This window comes from Rhinatrema bivittatum, unplaced genomic scaffold, assembly GCF_901001135.1.
Source record: "Rhinatrema bivittatum unplaced genomic scaffold, aRhiBiv1.1, whole genome shotgun sequence".
Lineage (NCBI taxonomy): Eukaryota > Metazoa > Chordata > Amphibia > Gymnophiona > Rhinatrematidae > Rhinatrema > Rhinatrema bivittatum.
The window spans coordinates 23,778-38,494 of NW_021820352.1; the positions used below are offsets into that span (position 1 = coordinate 23,778).

Here is a 14,717-nt window from a genome sequence, read left to right on the forward strand (position 1 = left end):
ACATCAGCACCAAACTCCCAAGTACTAAAATGCGAGTAATAACCCGCAATGTTTTTAGTTGCCCCTTACTGCATCGGCCCCAGAGAGTCAGCGAATGGCCTGGGGATTAGCACTGAGGCCTAGGGAGATAAAGTGTCTCCCAGGGTCACACAGAGTCAGTGACAGAGCCTGGGATTAGAACTGAGGCACAGGGAGATAAAGTGACTCCCCCAGGGTCACACACAGAGAATCAGTGACAGAGCCGGGGATTAGAACTGAGGCTCAGGGAGATAACGTGACTCTCTAGCGTCACACACAGAGAAGCAGTGTCAGAGCTGGGGATTAGAACTGAGGAACAAGGAGATAAATTGATTCACCCAGGGTCGAATACAGAGTCAGTGACAGAGCCGGGGATTAGAACTGAGGCACAGGGAGATAAAGTGACTCCCCCAGGGTCACACACAGAGAGGCAGTGTCAGAGCCGGGGATTAGAACTGAGGCTCAAGGAGATAACGTGACTCTCTAGCGTCACACACAGAGAGGCAGTGTCAGAGCTGGGGATTAGAACTGAGGAACAAGGAGATAAATTGATTCACCCAGGGTCGAATACAGAGTCAGTGACAGAGCGGGGATTAGAACTGAGGCACAGGGAGATAAAGTGACTCCCCCAGGGTCACACACAGAGAGGCAGTGTCAGAGCCGGGGATTAGAACTGAGGAACAAGGAGATAAATTGATTCACCCAGGGTCGAATACAGAGGCAGTGACAGAGCCGGGAATTAGAGCTGAGGCACAGAGAAATAAAGTGACTCATCCCCAAGGCGACACACAGAGCCAGAGACAGAGCTGGAGATTGAGACAGAGGGGTCCTTCCCTACAGAATCATTTGGCCCCATCCAGTGCAGGTCCCTCCTCCCCCCTCTGGGAATCGGTCCCGTGCCCTTGCTGTCATACACAGGGCCTGCTCACGTGAAGCCACACCCACCGACTGTGGTGACGGGTTTATTGAATGGAATCATCCCCCAGGAGGCACTGGAGAGAACGGCCCGCCCGATGAAGCAGCAGGGGGCCAAGCCAACAATCTTCTGGAAAGCGAAGCTGCAGGGCTTCATCCAGCTCCCATCCTTGAATATCACCTGCTGGTACAAGTCACTCTCCCAAAGGTGTACACTGGCACCAGGGTCTGCCCCTGGAAAAACACAAGTAATGTCCATCCACGCAGAGTCAGAGCAAAGACAGAGAGAATAAACACAAGAGATAAACAACAATCAGAGAAAAGAGAGTGAAAATAAATGGGAGATAAACACAGTCAGGAAAAGAGTGAGAACAAACACAAGAGATAAACAACAGTCAGGGAAAAGAGAGTGAGAATAAATGGGAGATAAACAACAGTCAGGAAAAGAGTGAGAACAAAACCCAAGAGATAAACAACAGTCAGGGAAAAGAGAGTGAGAATAATGGGAGATAAACAGTCAAGGAAAAGAGAGTGAGAATAAACACAAGAGATAAACAACAGTCAGAGAAAAGAGAGTGAGAATAAACACAAGAGATAAACAACAGTCAGAGAAAAGAGAGTGAGAATAAACACAAGAGATAAACAACAGTCAGGGAAAAGAGAGTGAAAATAAACAGGAGATAAACAACAGTCAGGGAAAAGAGTGAGAATAAACAGGAGATAAACAACAGTCAGAGAAAAGAGAGTGGAGAATAAACACAAGAGATAAACAACAGTCAGAGAAAAGAGAGTGAGAATAAACACAAAGAGATAAACAACAGTCAGGGAAAAGAGAGTGAAAATAAACAGGAGATAAACAACAGTCAGGGAAAAGAGAGTGAGAATAAACACAAGAGATAAACAACAGTCAGGGAAAAGAGTGAGAATAAACACAAGAGATAAACAACAGTCAGGGAAAGAGAGTGAGAATAAACACAAGAGATAACAACAGTCAGGAAAAGAGTGAGAACAAACACGAGAGATAAACCTACAGTCAGTGAAAAGAGAGTGAGAATAGAACACAAGAGATAAACAACAGTCAGGGAAAAGAGAGTGAGAATAACGGGAGATAAACAACAGTCAGGGAAAAGAGAGTGAGAAATAAACAGAAGGGAAATCATGGGCAGAATAAAGACAGAGAAACTACGCAGAAAAACTAATCAGAGAAAAACAGCAAGAATAAACAGGAGATAACCACAGACAGAGGAAAAAATAGTGAGAATAAGCAAATGACACACTAAAGTGAGAGAAAAGTTAGTATAAACAGGAAACAAATGGCAGTTTGAGAATAAACAGAAGATAAACCAGAGGTACAACATTTCCCATAACTAACAGAGAAACTGAAAAAATTCCAGCAAAACAAATGAGCAAATCCTAGAGGAAACAGGAGAAACAGCAGCATGTTATTCCTCTTCTTATACTTGTAATTCTTTCTTTTACTAGTTTAGTTTATGTATTACTTTGGTATCCTGTGTACAGATTGTCAGGTGCACTAACATTTTGAATTGAAATGCACAAAGGGAACAACAGTTCTCAGGTCACAGAAAGAAAGAAAAAAAAGCCACTAGCAGAGGATGGTTTCGATCCATCGACCTCTGGGTTATGGGCCCAGCACGCTTCCGCTGCGCCACTCTGCTGCCTGGGTGAGGGTGAACCACTTACTCTGATGTCAGTGTGTCCCGCGTGATTAAAAAAAACTAATCTACATACCACTCACCAGACACACACACACATATAGAGAGAGACATAAACACACACAGCGCTCAGCACACATACACACATAGAGACACATACACCCATATAGAGACATATACACTACTCACACACACTCACCAGACACACACCCATACACAGACACAACCCACTCAGCACACACACACAAACACATATAGAGAGAGACATAAACACACACAGCGCTCAGCACACACACCCATACAGAGACACAATCACTACTCATCACTCACACACACTCACCAGACACACACCCATACACAGACACATACACAACCCACTCAGCACACACAGACACATACCACTCAGCTCATACACACACATACACACTACTCACCAGACCCACACGTCCAGAGACACATACACAACCCACTCAGCACACCACACACACACACACATATAGAGAGAGACATAAACACACACAGCGCTCAGCACACATACACACATACAGAGACACAATCACTACTCATCACTCACACACCACTCACCAGACACACACCCATACACAGACACATACACACACCCACTCAGCACACACAGACACATACCACTCAGCTCATACACACACATACACACTACTCACCAGACCCACACGTCCAGAGACACATACACAACCCACTCAGCACACACACACACACACACATATAGAGAGAGACATAAACACACACAGCGCTCAGCACACATACACACATAGAGACACATACACCCATATAGAGACATATACACTACTCACACACACTCACCAGACACACACACCCATACACAGACACAACCCACTCAGCACACACAGACACACACACACAAACACATATAGAGAGAGACATAAACACACACAGCGCTCAGCACACACACCCATACAGAGACACATACACCCATATAGAGACATATACACTACTCACACACACTCACCAGACACACACCCATACACAGACACAACCCACTCAGCACACACAGACACACACACACAAACACATATAGAGAGAGACATAAAACACACACAGCGCTCAGCACACACACCCATACAGAGACACATACACTACTCATCACTCACATACACTCACCAGACACACACCCATACACAGGACACATACACACACCCATACACAGACACATACACAACCCACTCAGCACACACAGACACATAACACTCAGCTCATACACACATTTCCTACTCACCAGACCCACACATACAGAGACACATACACACTGCACTCAGCACACACACACAGACACAAAACATTCAGCTCATACACACACACACACTACTCACCAGACCCACACATACAGAGACACATACACACTCCACTAAGCACACACACACAGACACAAAACATTCAGCTCATACACACACACACTATTCACCAGTCCCACACATCCAGAGACACATACACACTCCACTCCGCACACCCCCAAAAAGAGACACATACACACCCCACTCAGAACACTCACAGACACATAACACTAAGCATACACACTCTGCTCACACATACATACACACCCCCAGAGACACATAGACACCCCACTCAGCACATATATTCACTCATACACATTTTGCGACTTGCCACACACATAGAAGAGATACATACACATACATATAGAAACCTACACCCATACAGAGGCACACACCACTCAACAAACACACTCACACTCACATACACAGAAGGAAACGAGGAAAAATTGAAAGAGACAAAAACAGGGAAAATATTAAGTAAGAACATGCTTCTCGGAATAATGTAATTGTATTCTTAAAATGTACATAATCTTTGTGTTTGTGTCTCTGACTCCCTCTGTCTTTATCCTATCTTCTGTTTCTCTCTGCCTCTTCCCTCCCCTGAAATCTCATTAATCCGAGGATGCTGCGGGGACAGACTCCAGAGCGGCTGGATACGGGAGTGGGGTCCCTGGCACTCACCCGTGCTCCAGAGCAAGCCTCACGAAGCCCTTCCGACCCCGCAGGGTCAGCGCGTGCTCCCCAGGGGCGCACTGCAGCGACTCCGCCGCCCCTCCAATCACAATCATGACAGCATTCCCAGTTCCAGTCTGGGAGAGGAGGTAATCCAGGCTCACCTTACTGACCGGGCACATCCCTGAGGGCAGGAGACAGACCCATGAGAAAGGGAGTAAGAGACACCCCTGACAGGGTGTGGAAATAGCTCAAATATTTCCAGTTAGCTCTATTAAAGAGAGAGAAGCTTCCTCAGGTCTCATAGGCTGTAACTCGGAGTCCTGTTTCATGAGCTACGATTACAGCCGTCTGCAGGGAAACCAGACAATTAATGTAGGTGGTTTAAAAAAAACAATTTATAAGTTGAATTAAAAGGCATGATGATAGCAGAGGATGGTTTCGATCCATCGACCTCTGGGTTATGGGCCCAGCACGCTTCCGCTGCGCCACTCTGCTGCCCGGCTCTGCCTGCTTCCTACGCTGCTTACCACTCTGTGGTGAGGCACTGAGCGGGCAGCAGGTGGCACCATCACACAAGATCTCAGCAAATGCTTCTCTCCAGGTGTTGTTTGTTTTTTGTTTTATTTTTTTAAGAGAATGGAAACCTGAGTCCCTTTGAGGCAAAAAAAAAAACAAACCCAAAACCCAAGGTCAGCTCATCTCGGCTCCTTTCCCCAACTAACTGGAGCCATTTGGTGGCCCCTAGTCCCATATAACCAGCTCCATCTTTTCCCAGACTCGGTGCACCTAGTCCTGGGTTTGCCTCATTGCATGCATGGAAATGTAGTCCCTGCTGAACCACAGGTTCCAGCATGCACTGGGGGAAAAAAAAAACAGGATGGGATCAACCTGTCCTGAACAAAATGGAGCCAGCTGGCAGTCCTGGCCTAGTTCCTAGAAGGCGATTTCACCTCCCCTCCCTGACACATCCCTCTGCTCTTACCTCTTTCTGGTGCATTCTGGGACATGTAGTCCTGACCGCCCCCCCCCCCCCCCGGACTACACATACCACAATGCATTGAGAAGTAAATTCAAAGGCCAGGACTGAGCCAGTGCCTCACCGCCAAAACACCAGATCACCAGGCCCCACCCTGGCCCCCAGCCTCCTTACCTACGCTCATCAAATAATCGCGGTACACGGGCAGGCGGAAGACCCCGCCCAGGATGGCCAAGGTGGGCCGGATGCCGGGGAAGGTGCGCAGGAAATTGTTGGCCTCCGTGCAGAAGTTGCAGAAGGGACCGAAACACATGATGCCATGGGGGTGGCAGCCGAAGATGTAATTCCTGTCTGGGCTGAGCTCAGCCGTCTTTACCATCTAAGGAGGAGGAAAAAAGAGGTCAAGGGGACCAGATCACAGGAAGAAAAAAAACCAAAAAAAACAAGGGGGAGAGATCAGCATAGGGGAGAACGGTAAGCAACTGTCAGAGAGAAAAAGAGGGTCGGTGTCAAGAAGGGGAGAGGCGTGGGGAGCGAGCGGAGTCCTAGCAAGGGGAGGAAAGTTAGTATGAGGGAGAGAGAGGAGAATCAGTGACATGGAGGGAGGTGGGGGGGGTGTCAATGCTGGGGTGGAGGAGGGAGTTATAGACAAACGCACACAAGGCAGATGGACACACAGGTAAACACGGATTAAGCCTTGCTTCACCTTGATAGGAAAGTAATCTTTGAACTGTCTCCACATGGCCCATCTCCGGAACCACACTGACCGCCGGCCGCCTGTAAGGAGACAGAGCTTTCCTGGTTCATATACGGGATCCCCTTATGCACTTCCTGGCCCCTGTGGAATCAATGGTCCCGCTCCCGGGTTCTGGAAATGCCACTACGTCCCCTGGCCTTGTAGAGCTGTCACCTCTGTGAGGGCCACCCAGCGTATGGAGGCAGACATGTCCCCTTCCCTACGTGGGGAGGGCTGGCTGCAGAGTCCACACCCAACTTCCTCTACAGGAGACACAGTAAAGAATGTCCTACCTCGCTCTGGGGTTCCAGAGTCCAGGAAAAACCACACGAAATAAAGGACGGAGACAATCCAGAAGGAGGTGAACATCAAATAGAGGAGCAGAGCCGTGAAGGAGATGCCTGTAAATGGAAACCACGCCGTTTAGATATACAGTGTACTCCGAGACACGTTATATGCACAGCATAGCTACAGACCTAGAAATGTATGCATTCCGAGAGATAAGGGCCACTCGGCCCACCGGTACCTTTCTCACGTCTGTGGTCTTCCTCCTGCCCCTCTCCACCATTGAAGTCCCTTTGTGCCCCTTCCAAGCTTGAATTCTGCCACTGCTTTGGCTCCTTTAACCTCCCCAGCCTCTCGGTGACAAACGATTATCTCGCATCCCTTTGGAGCCTCCCTTCTTTCGGCCTCATACGATAACACCCTTGAGCGTCTGAGGAAAGGATTATCTCGCATCCCTTTGGAGCCTCCCTTCTTTCGGCCTCATACGATAACACCCTTGAGCGTCTCAGGAGAGGATTATCTCGCATCCCTTTGGAGCCTCCCTGTTTTTGGCCTCATACGATAACACCCTTGAGCGTCTCAGGAAAGGATTATCTCGCATCCCTTTGGAGCCTCCCTTCTTTCGGCCTCATACGATAACACCCTTGAGCGTCTCAGGAAAGGATTATCTCGCATCCCTTTGGAGCCTCCCTTCTTTCAGCCTCATACGATAACACCCTTGAGCGTCTCAGGAAAGGATTATCTCACATCCCTTAGGAGCCTCCCTGCTTTTGGCCTCATACGATAACACCCTTGAGCGTCTCAGGAAAGGATTATCTCGCATCCCTTTGGAGCCTCCCTTCTTTCGGCCTCATACGATAACACCCTTGAGCGTCTCAGGAAAGGATTATCTCGCATCCCTTAGGAGCCTCCCTGCTTTCGGCCTCGTACGATAACACCCTTGAGTGTCTCAGGATAGGATTATCTCGCATCCCTTTGGAGCCTCCCTTCTTTCGGCCTCATACGATAACACCCTTGAGCGTCTCAGGAAAGGATTATCTCGCAGCCCCTCTGAGCCTCCCTGTTTTCGGCCTCATACGATAACACCCTTGAGCGTCTCAGGAAAGGATTATCTCGCATCCCTTTGGAGCCTCCCTTCTTTCGGCCTCATACGATAACACCCTTGAGCGTCTCAGGAAAGGATTATCTCGCAGCCCCTCTGAGCCTCCCTGTTTTCGGCCTCATACGATAACACCCTTGAGCGTCTCAGGAAAGGATTATCTCGCATCCCTTAGGAGCCTCCCTTCTTTCGGCCTCATACGATAACACCCTTGAGCGTCTCAGGAAAGGATTATCTCGCATCCCTTTGGAGCCTCCCTTCTTTCGGCCTCATACGATAACACCCTTGAGCGTCTCAGGAAAGGATTATCTCGCATCCCTTAGGAGCCTCCCTGCTTTCGGCCTCATACGATAACACCCTTGAGTGTCTCAGGAAAGGATTATCTCGCAGCCCCTCTCAGCCTCCCTTCTTTCGGCCTCATTTGATAACACCCTTGAGTGTCTCAGGAAAGGATTATCTCGCATCCCTTAGGAGCCTCCCTTCTTTCGGCCTCATACGATAACACCCTCGAGCGTCTCAGGAAAGGATTATCTCGCATCCCTTAGGAGCCTCCCTGCTTTCGGCCTCATACGATAACACCCTTGAGCGTCTCAGGAAAGGATTATCTCCCATCCCTTAGGAGCCTCCCTGCTTTCGGCCTCATACGATAACACCCTTGAGCGTCTCAGGAAAGGATTATCTCCCATCCCTTTGGAGCCTCCCTGCTTTCGGCATCATATGATAACACCCTTGAGCGTCTCAGGATAGGATTATCTCGCATCCCTTTGGAGCCTCCCTGCTTTCGGCCTCATATGATAACACCCTTGAGCGTCTCAGGAAAGGATTATCTCGCAGCCCCTCTGAGCCTCCCTTCTTTCGGCCTCATACGATAACACCCTCGAGCGTCTCAGGAAAGGATTATCTCGCATCCCTTTGGAGCCTCCCTTCTTTCGGCCTCATACGATAACACCCTTGAGCGTCTCAGGAAAGGATTATCTCGCATCCCTTTGGAGCCTCCCTTCTTTCGGCCTCATACGATAACACCCTTGAGCGTCTCAGGAAAGGATTATCTCGCATCCCTTTGGAGCCTCTCTGCTTTCGGCCTCATACGATAACACCCTCGAGCGTCTCAGGAAAGGATTATCTCGCATCCCTTTGGAGCCTCCCTTCTTTCGGCCTCATATGATAACACCCTTGAGCGTCTCAGGAAAGGATTCTCTCGCATCCCTTTGGAGCCTCCCTTCTTTCGGCCTCATACGATAACACCCTTGAGCGTCTCAGGAAAGGATTCTCTCGCATCCCTTTGGAGCCTCCCTTCTTTCGGCCTCATACGATAACACCCTTGAGCGTCTCAGGAAAGGATTATCTCGCATCCCTTTGGAGCCTCCCTTCTTTCGGCCTCATACGATAACACCCTTGAGCGTCTCAGGAAAGGATTATCTCGCAGCCCCTCTGAGCCTCCCTGTTTTCGGCCTCATACGATAACACCCTTGAGCGTCTCAGGAAAGGATTATCTCGCAGCCCCTCTGAGCCTCCCTGTTTTCGGCCTCATACGATAACACCCTTGAGCGTCTCAGGAAAGGATTATCTCGCATCCCTTTGGAGCCTCCCTTCTTTCGGCCTCATACGATAACACCCTTGAGCGTCTCAGGAAAGGATTATCTCGCAGCCCCTCTGAGCCTCCCTGTTTTCGGCCTCATACGATAACACCCTTGAGCGTCTCAGGAAAGGATTATCTCGCAGCCCCTCTGAGCCTCCCTGTTTTCGGCCTCATACGATAACACCCTTGAGCGTCTCAGGAAAGGATTATCTCGCATCCCTTTGGAGCCTCCCTTCTTTCGGCCTCATACGATAACACCCTTGAGCGTCTCAGGAAAGGATTATCTCGCAGCCCCTCTGAGCCTCCCTGTTTTCGGCCTCATACGATAACACCCTTGAGCGTCTCAGGAAAGGATTATCTCGCATCCCTTTGGAGCCTCCCTGTTTTTGGCCTCATACGATAACACCCTTGAGCGTCTCAGGAAAGGATTATCTCGCATCCCTTTGGAGCCTCCCTGTTTTTGGCCTCATACGATAACACCCTTGAGCGTCTCGATCTCCGGAACACGCTTCCTTCTGGTCCTTTCTAGAAGAATATTTGCATCACATTTCCCCCTTCCTCTTTAGCTGTGTACGGTTTCTGGTGAGGTCCATGCCCCAGTTTGTGGCTCTCCTTCGACATGCCTCTCGTTTGTCAACGTCCGTCAGCAGACGTGGGCCCCGGGAACTAAACACGGAGCTGAAGCTGAGGGTCTCGCAGGAGCCCTGGAGAGAGGCGATGCCGCGCCTGTCTCCTAGCGCTAGGAGACTCTTATAGGATCAGGCAAGGCTATTCGCTTTCCCGGCTGCTGTGGCACAGTGACTGGCTAACATGAGGTCAGCAGGCCTCTCCCATAAAATTGTAGTGGTTAAAACATTGGCCAAGCTTCCAATGTTTTAAAGTTGCCTTTCCTCTTATCTGGCCATTCTTCTGCGTCTACTCTGTTGCAGACAGGCACATTTCCCCCTCTAGCTCTGCCTCGCCATCCCAACACGCGAGGTACCTACTGGAAGGGGCAGCTCAAGGCGATCTGCTACCTGAGGCGAGGGATGAGATGGCACCCCCCCCCCCCCCCCATTAGTCAAATTACTGAGTGGGCCGGGACAGGAGACTGCTCATTTGGTGATTTGAAATGCCGGGGAAAGGGGGGGGGAGGGGAAATCAGGGGTCAGGGTTCCCAGAGAAGTGGCAGATAAAGTCTCAGTAAAGTAAACCTCCCTTACCAAAACAGCACTAAATGAAAGCACTCACTCAGTAAGAAACCTACCTATGTAAAGGCAACACTGCAAATATTACAACAGGTCCTACAACACCAATACGCCTCCTATTAGGAAACCAGAACACGCCAGGCTGCTACAGAGCCCTGCACAGAAACGACTCGCCAGCTACACACATGCAGAACACAGAGAAACCCTCGCCAAATAGAACAGACAGACTATCAAGTATCAGGCAGATAAAAACTGAACTGGAAACTGCAACAAACCAGGCTGTGTATGCAGTGCAACAGTGGGGAAAAAAAGAAACATCACTACTCCTTGCTAAACATCAAACACAATCAAGAAATATAAAAAAACATCAACCATACCAATAAAATAAAAGAATATCCAATAATTAAAAATGCATACAATATTTTTTTAATTTACCAAATACCAATTAAATCTTTCAAAACAGCAGACACATCAAATAACAACCAATTATTTAAAACTAATAGGGATAAATAGGGATTGTATATAATTTTACCATGTAAGCAACTGCTCTCTGCTTACATGCACGGCTCTCCAGTTAGAAATTGTTAACCTATCCCTTTTTTTCTAACAGCCCCGTTCTACATTCCCTGTTGTAATGTAACTTTCGCTTTCAGTGTTAACTGGTTTACCCCCTAGTTTATTGTAAACCGGTACGATAAGACTTGGTCTTGAGCATCGGTATATTAAAAGAATTTAAAGAAAGAAAGAAAGAAAGAAAGAAAAAATCCTCCACTCTCCATACCTGGGAATTGTTGATTTCCAGCCACCCTGAGATTGTCCTGGATTAGTTGGGGAGGTGGAGGAGGAAGGTGCACAAACGTTTTCCTCTCTTTCTCATACACACACTCCAACATGTACATTCTCTCTCACACACACACATTCACATGTTCATTCTCATGCACGCTCCCTCACATACACACGTGCATTCACTGACTCTCTCCCACTCATACATCCACACAAGCTCTCACTTACACACTCAGTGGTTCTCTCTCTCCCTCACACACAAACAACGAAACACATACAGGCTCTCTCTCCTACACACACACACACACACACACACACATACACAGTGGCCTGCCCTCCATCCCCCTCTCATACACACACACAGGTGCTCTCTCCCTCTCACACACACAGGTCCTACCTCCCTCTCTCATACACACACACACATCTTCCCTCCCCTTCATACACACACACACACACAGGTGCTCTCTCCCTCTCTCATACACACACACACACATCTTTCCTCCCTGTCATACACACACACTGGTCCTCCCTCCCTATCTCTCATAGTCTCATATACTCAGATGCTACTTTTCAGGGCTCCGTGGGGCTCCATGGGGCTGACCCAGCAAGGGGAGGGAGGCAAGCACCAAGTGGAGCGGCAGCCAGCATCACGCACACACCTGCACCTTTATTGTGCTGAGGGGATGCAGCAATGTGTACAGCCAGCAGACAGCAGTCCCAATCACTTTTACTTTCGGGCTGCACCAGTGACGTTGCAGCCCTCGGGGGGGGGGGGGGAGGACTCCCTTAGATGGCAAAGACAGGTGGGAGTGGAGGGAGGCAGCAGGTGTGGCATAAGAACTTCTGCTGAGCTTGGAGTCGCCCCACGCAGGGCTCAGATGAGGTCACAGCAGGTCACACAGACCATGCGAAGCAGCGGGCCAACACCGTGGCCACTGGAGTCGCAGCAGCAGAGGAGGAGGAGGAGAGTCAAACCTGAGCCCGAGCCCCAAGGTCAGGTAGGCAGGGGGCAGCCTGGACATGAGAGGGGACGGGAAGGGAAGAGCAAGCCGGGGCAAAAATAAAGGTCACTCAACCTTCGAGGTGATGGCGAGAGAGAAGCGACCGACGTTCCTTTCACAGAGGGGGAAGATCTTGCCAAACAGGCTTGACTGAGGTGAGCCAGAGTCTTACAGAGCAAGGGACACGCGAGATGTGGCCAAGTCGAGCCTCTGACCCTGCTCCTCAGGGAAGAGCCTGTGAACAAGCCATGGAGTCTGGGGGCTGGGAGACAAAGTGTAAACCGAGCGAGAAGGTGGTTGAGCTCAGGTCTCCAAGAGTGGGGGTCAGTGGGATCCATTCTGGTGAAGGGGAAAGCGACCAACTGATCCCGTAACCCGCCGGCTTCAAGGTGTTGCACTATTCTGGCCTGCGGTAGCGCTTCCATTCCATTGCCCATGTCTCATGTCCCTGTTCCCATCCTTGTGCGCTGCGCTGCTACCTCTGGTCTCCTCCAGTCTCTTGGAACCGCCTCCATTTCAAGTCGTAACGTTGAGCGGCGCTATCAGGGCTACGGGCAGATGCACCACAGCGCCTTCTTTACTTTCACCTGGGCCAGTACATCGCACACTATCCCCCAGCAAGCGGGAATGTGCTCACCCCACCATCCCTAATGGCTTTGCTTTTGCTCCCTCTCTCTGTGCATTAGTTCTTGATTCACTAAACCTCCACTTTAACTCTTCCTCTTTCCCCGTAGGTCTTCCTCGTGCCACTTGTACATGTAAAGAGATTTCTGTCTCCGGCCTTCACTGATTGGGTAGGCCCCCTCCTCCTGGCTCGGTCTGTATTTCCCAAATGTTGCCCTCATTGGATAAACCGTAGCGCTCTCTTCCCCTTGCTCACATGCCTGACCACAAGGACTTGTTGCCTTTCCAAACTCCCTTTTCTTGATGTCCATACATCCAACTGCTCCCGCCCAAGGCTTCCTCAGCATAATTATTCATTTCCTTAAAGCCAGCTCTTCGGCAATCTAGGACCTTTGCTGTAGCAACGTTTTCATTGAACCGCACAGCACGGTGATCACCGGACTGCGGGATGTCCCCCTACCACAGCCCCTGAGACGCTGCCTCCATTTCACAGTATCAGATCCAAAGTCGCCTCGTCATGAGTTGGCTGCTTCTCGTCAATCCTGTTCAATTCTCACCTGGTAGATTTGATCCCCCCCCCACACACACACACACCCATTAACAGCCCCTATCCCTCGCCTACTCTTCTTCTGATGGCTTCCATCAGATCTCTATCTAACCTCCTCCCCTTGTGATGGTGGCCTATAGATTACTGCAGATACAAGACCCCCTTGGGATTTCTTCAAGACAACCCAGAGCAACTCACCTGCTCTTCGCTCACGCCCGGACAGGAGTATCTCCCAGGACGCTACTCACCCATAAGCAGGAAGGTCAGCACAAACTGCAGCACGGAGATGGCCTCAACGTGCCTCTTCACAGAGGACTTCATTTATTCCAGTGGCCGGGGAACCTGCTACTCTCTGCCCAGAGTGAAACCTTACACTGAACTGGTCAAATGCACCCTGAAGATCTAGGGCACAGAATGAGAGACAAGGATACACAGAGAGAGAGAGAGAGAGAGAGAGAGAGAGAGTTATAGCAATCACTCAGCCACTCTCTGTGTCTGTAACTCCGAGCCTTTGAGTCAGACAGATAGAAGCACCCAAGCCAGGCAGACGGATAATATTGAGACAGAAGGACAAGACACACACATGGAGTCAGACAAGCCAAAGAGACATCCACAGGACTACGAAAGTGAGAATGAAGGGAAACACATCAGAGAGAGACGCAAAGAGACAGACAGACAGATTCACACAGAAAGCTAGGCACAAGGAGAGAGAGAGAGAGAGTCCTACCCCCACACAGCCTAACGTAAGGCACCCTCTTCCCCCTGCGTCGTTCTTTCCTGCCGAAGGCTTTCTGACCTCTGCTCCCTGCACTTTGCTCCTTCTTCCTAGCTGGAGTCCCAGGAGAAGCAGTCACCCTCCCTCCCGCGAGAGACACCCTGACTGCTTGCAGGCCCTGCCTGTGGCTTTTCCCTTGCACAGTCCCACACAGCGCGTCAGGCAGAGAGGGCACCAGGGGCCCATCCAGCCCGAACGCCTCCCGTGATCCAGGGGGAGGCGATGAAACCCCCCTGGGCCTCTATAACCAGGTCTGCAGCAGTGAAACGGGTGTCCTTCCCAGCCCAAAATCCGGCCGTGAGCTCAGAAGCCCTGGAGCAGCACTTTCCCGTAGCGTGGAGGCTGTGTGTCACACTACTCACCACTGCCTTTTCTTTCTCAGAATGTGTCCCCGCTTTAATTTTGTTTCTGGGCTGGCGTCTGACTCTGCACCAATCCCTGGCCCGGTGACTGCCTGAACCTCAGTGGAATTGGCTCCCAGTACACTCTCTGCTCTTCTAAATAGCAACTGGACAG

The 14,717-nt window shown here is 50.0% G+C and overlaps 2 non-coding genes and 1 pseudogene across 2 annotated transcripts; all 3 read right to left on the reverse strand.

Annotated features, from left to right (window-relative positions):
• Nucleotides 1–715: 715 nt before the first annotated feature.
• LOC115081555 lies at nucleotides 716–14,218 on the reverse strand (annotated as a pseudogene).
• On the reverse strand, nucleotides 2,538–2,609 carry TRNAM-CAU. The gene has a single exon. It is a non-coding gene; the product is annotated as a tRNA-Met (tRNA).
• Nucleotides 5,033–5,104, reverse strand: TRNAM-CAU. Its single transcript has one exon. It is a non-coding gene; the product is annotated as a tRNA-Met (tRNA).
• Nucleotides 14,219–14,717: the final 499 nt, after the last annotated feature.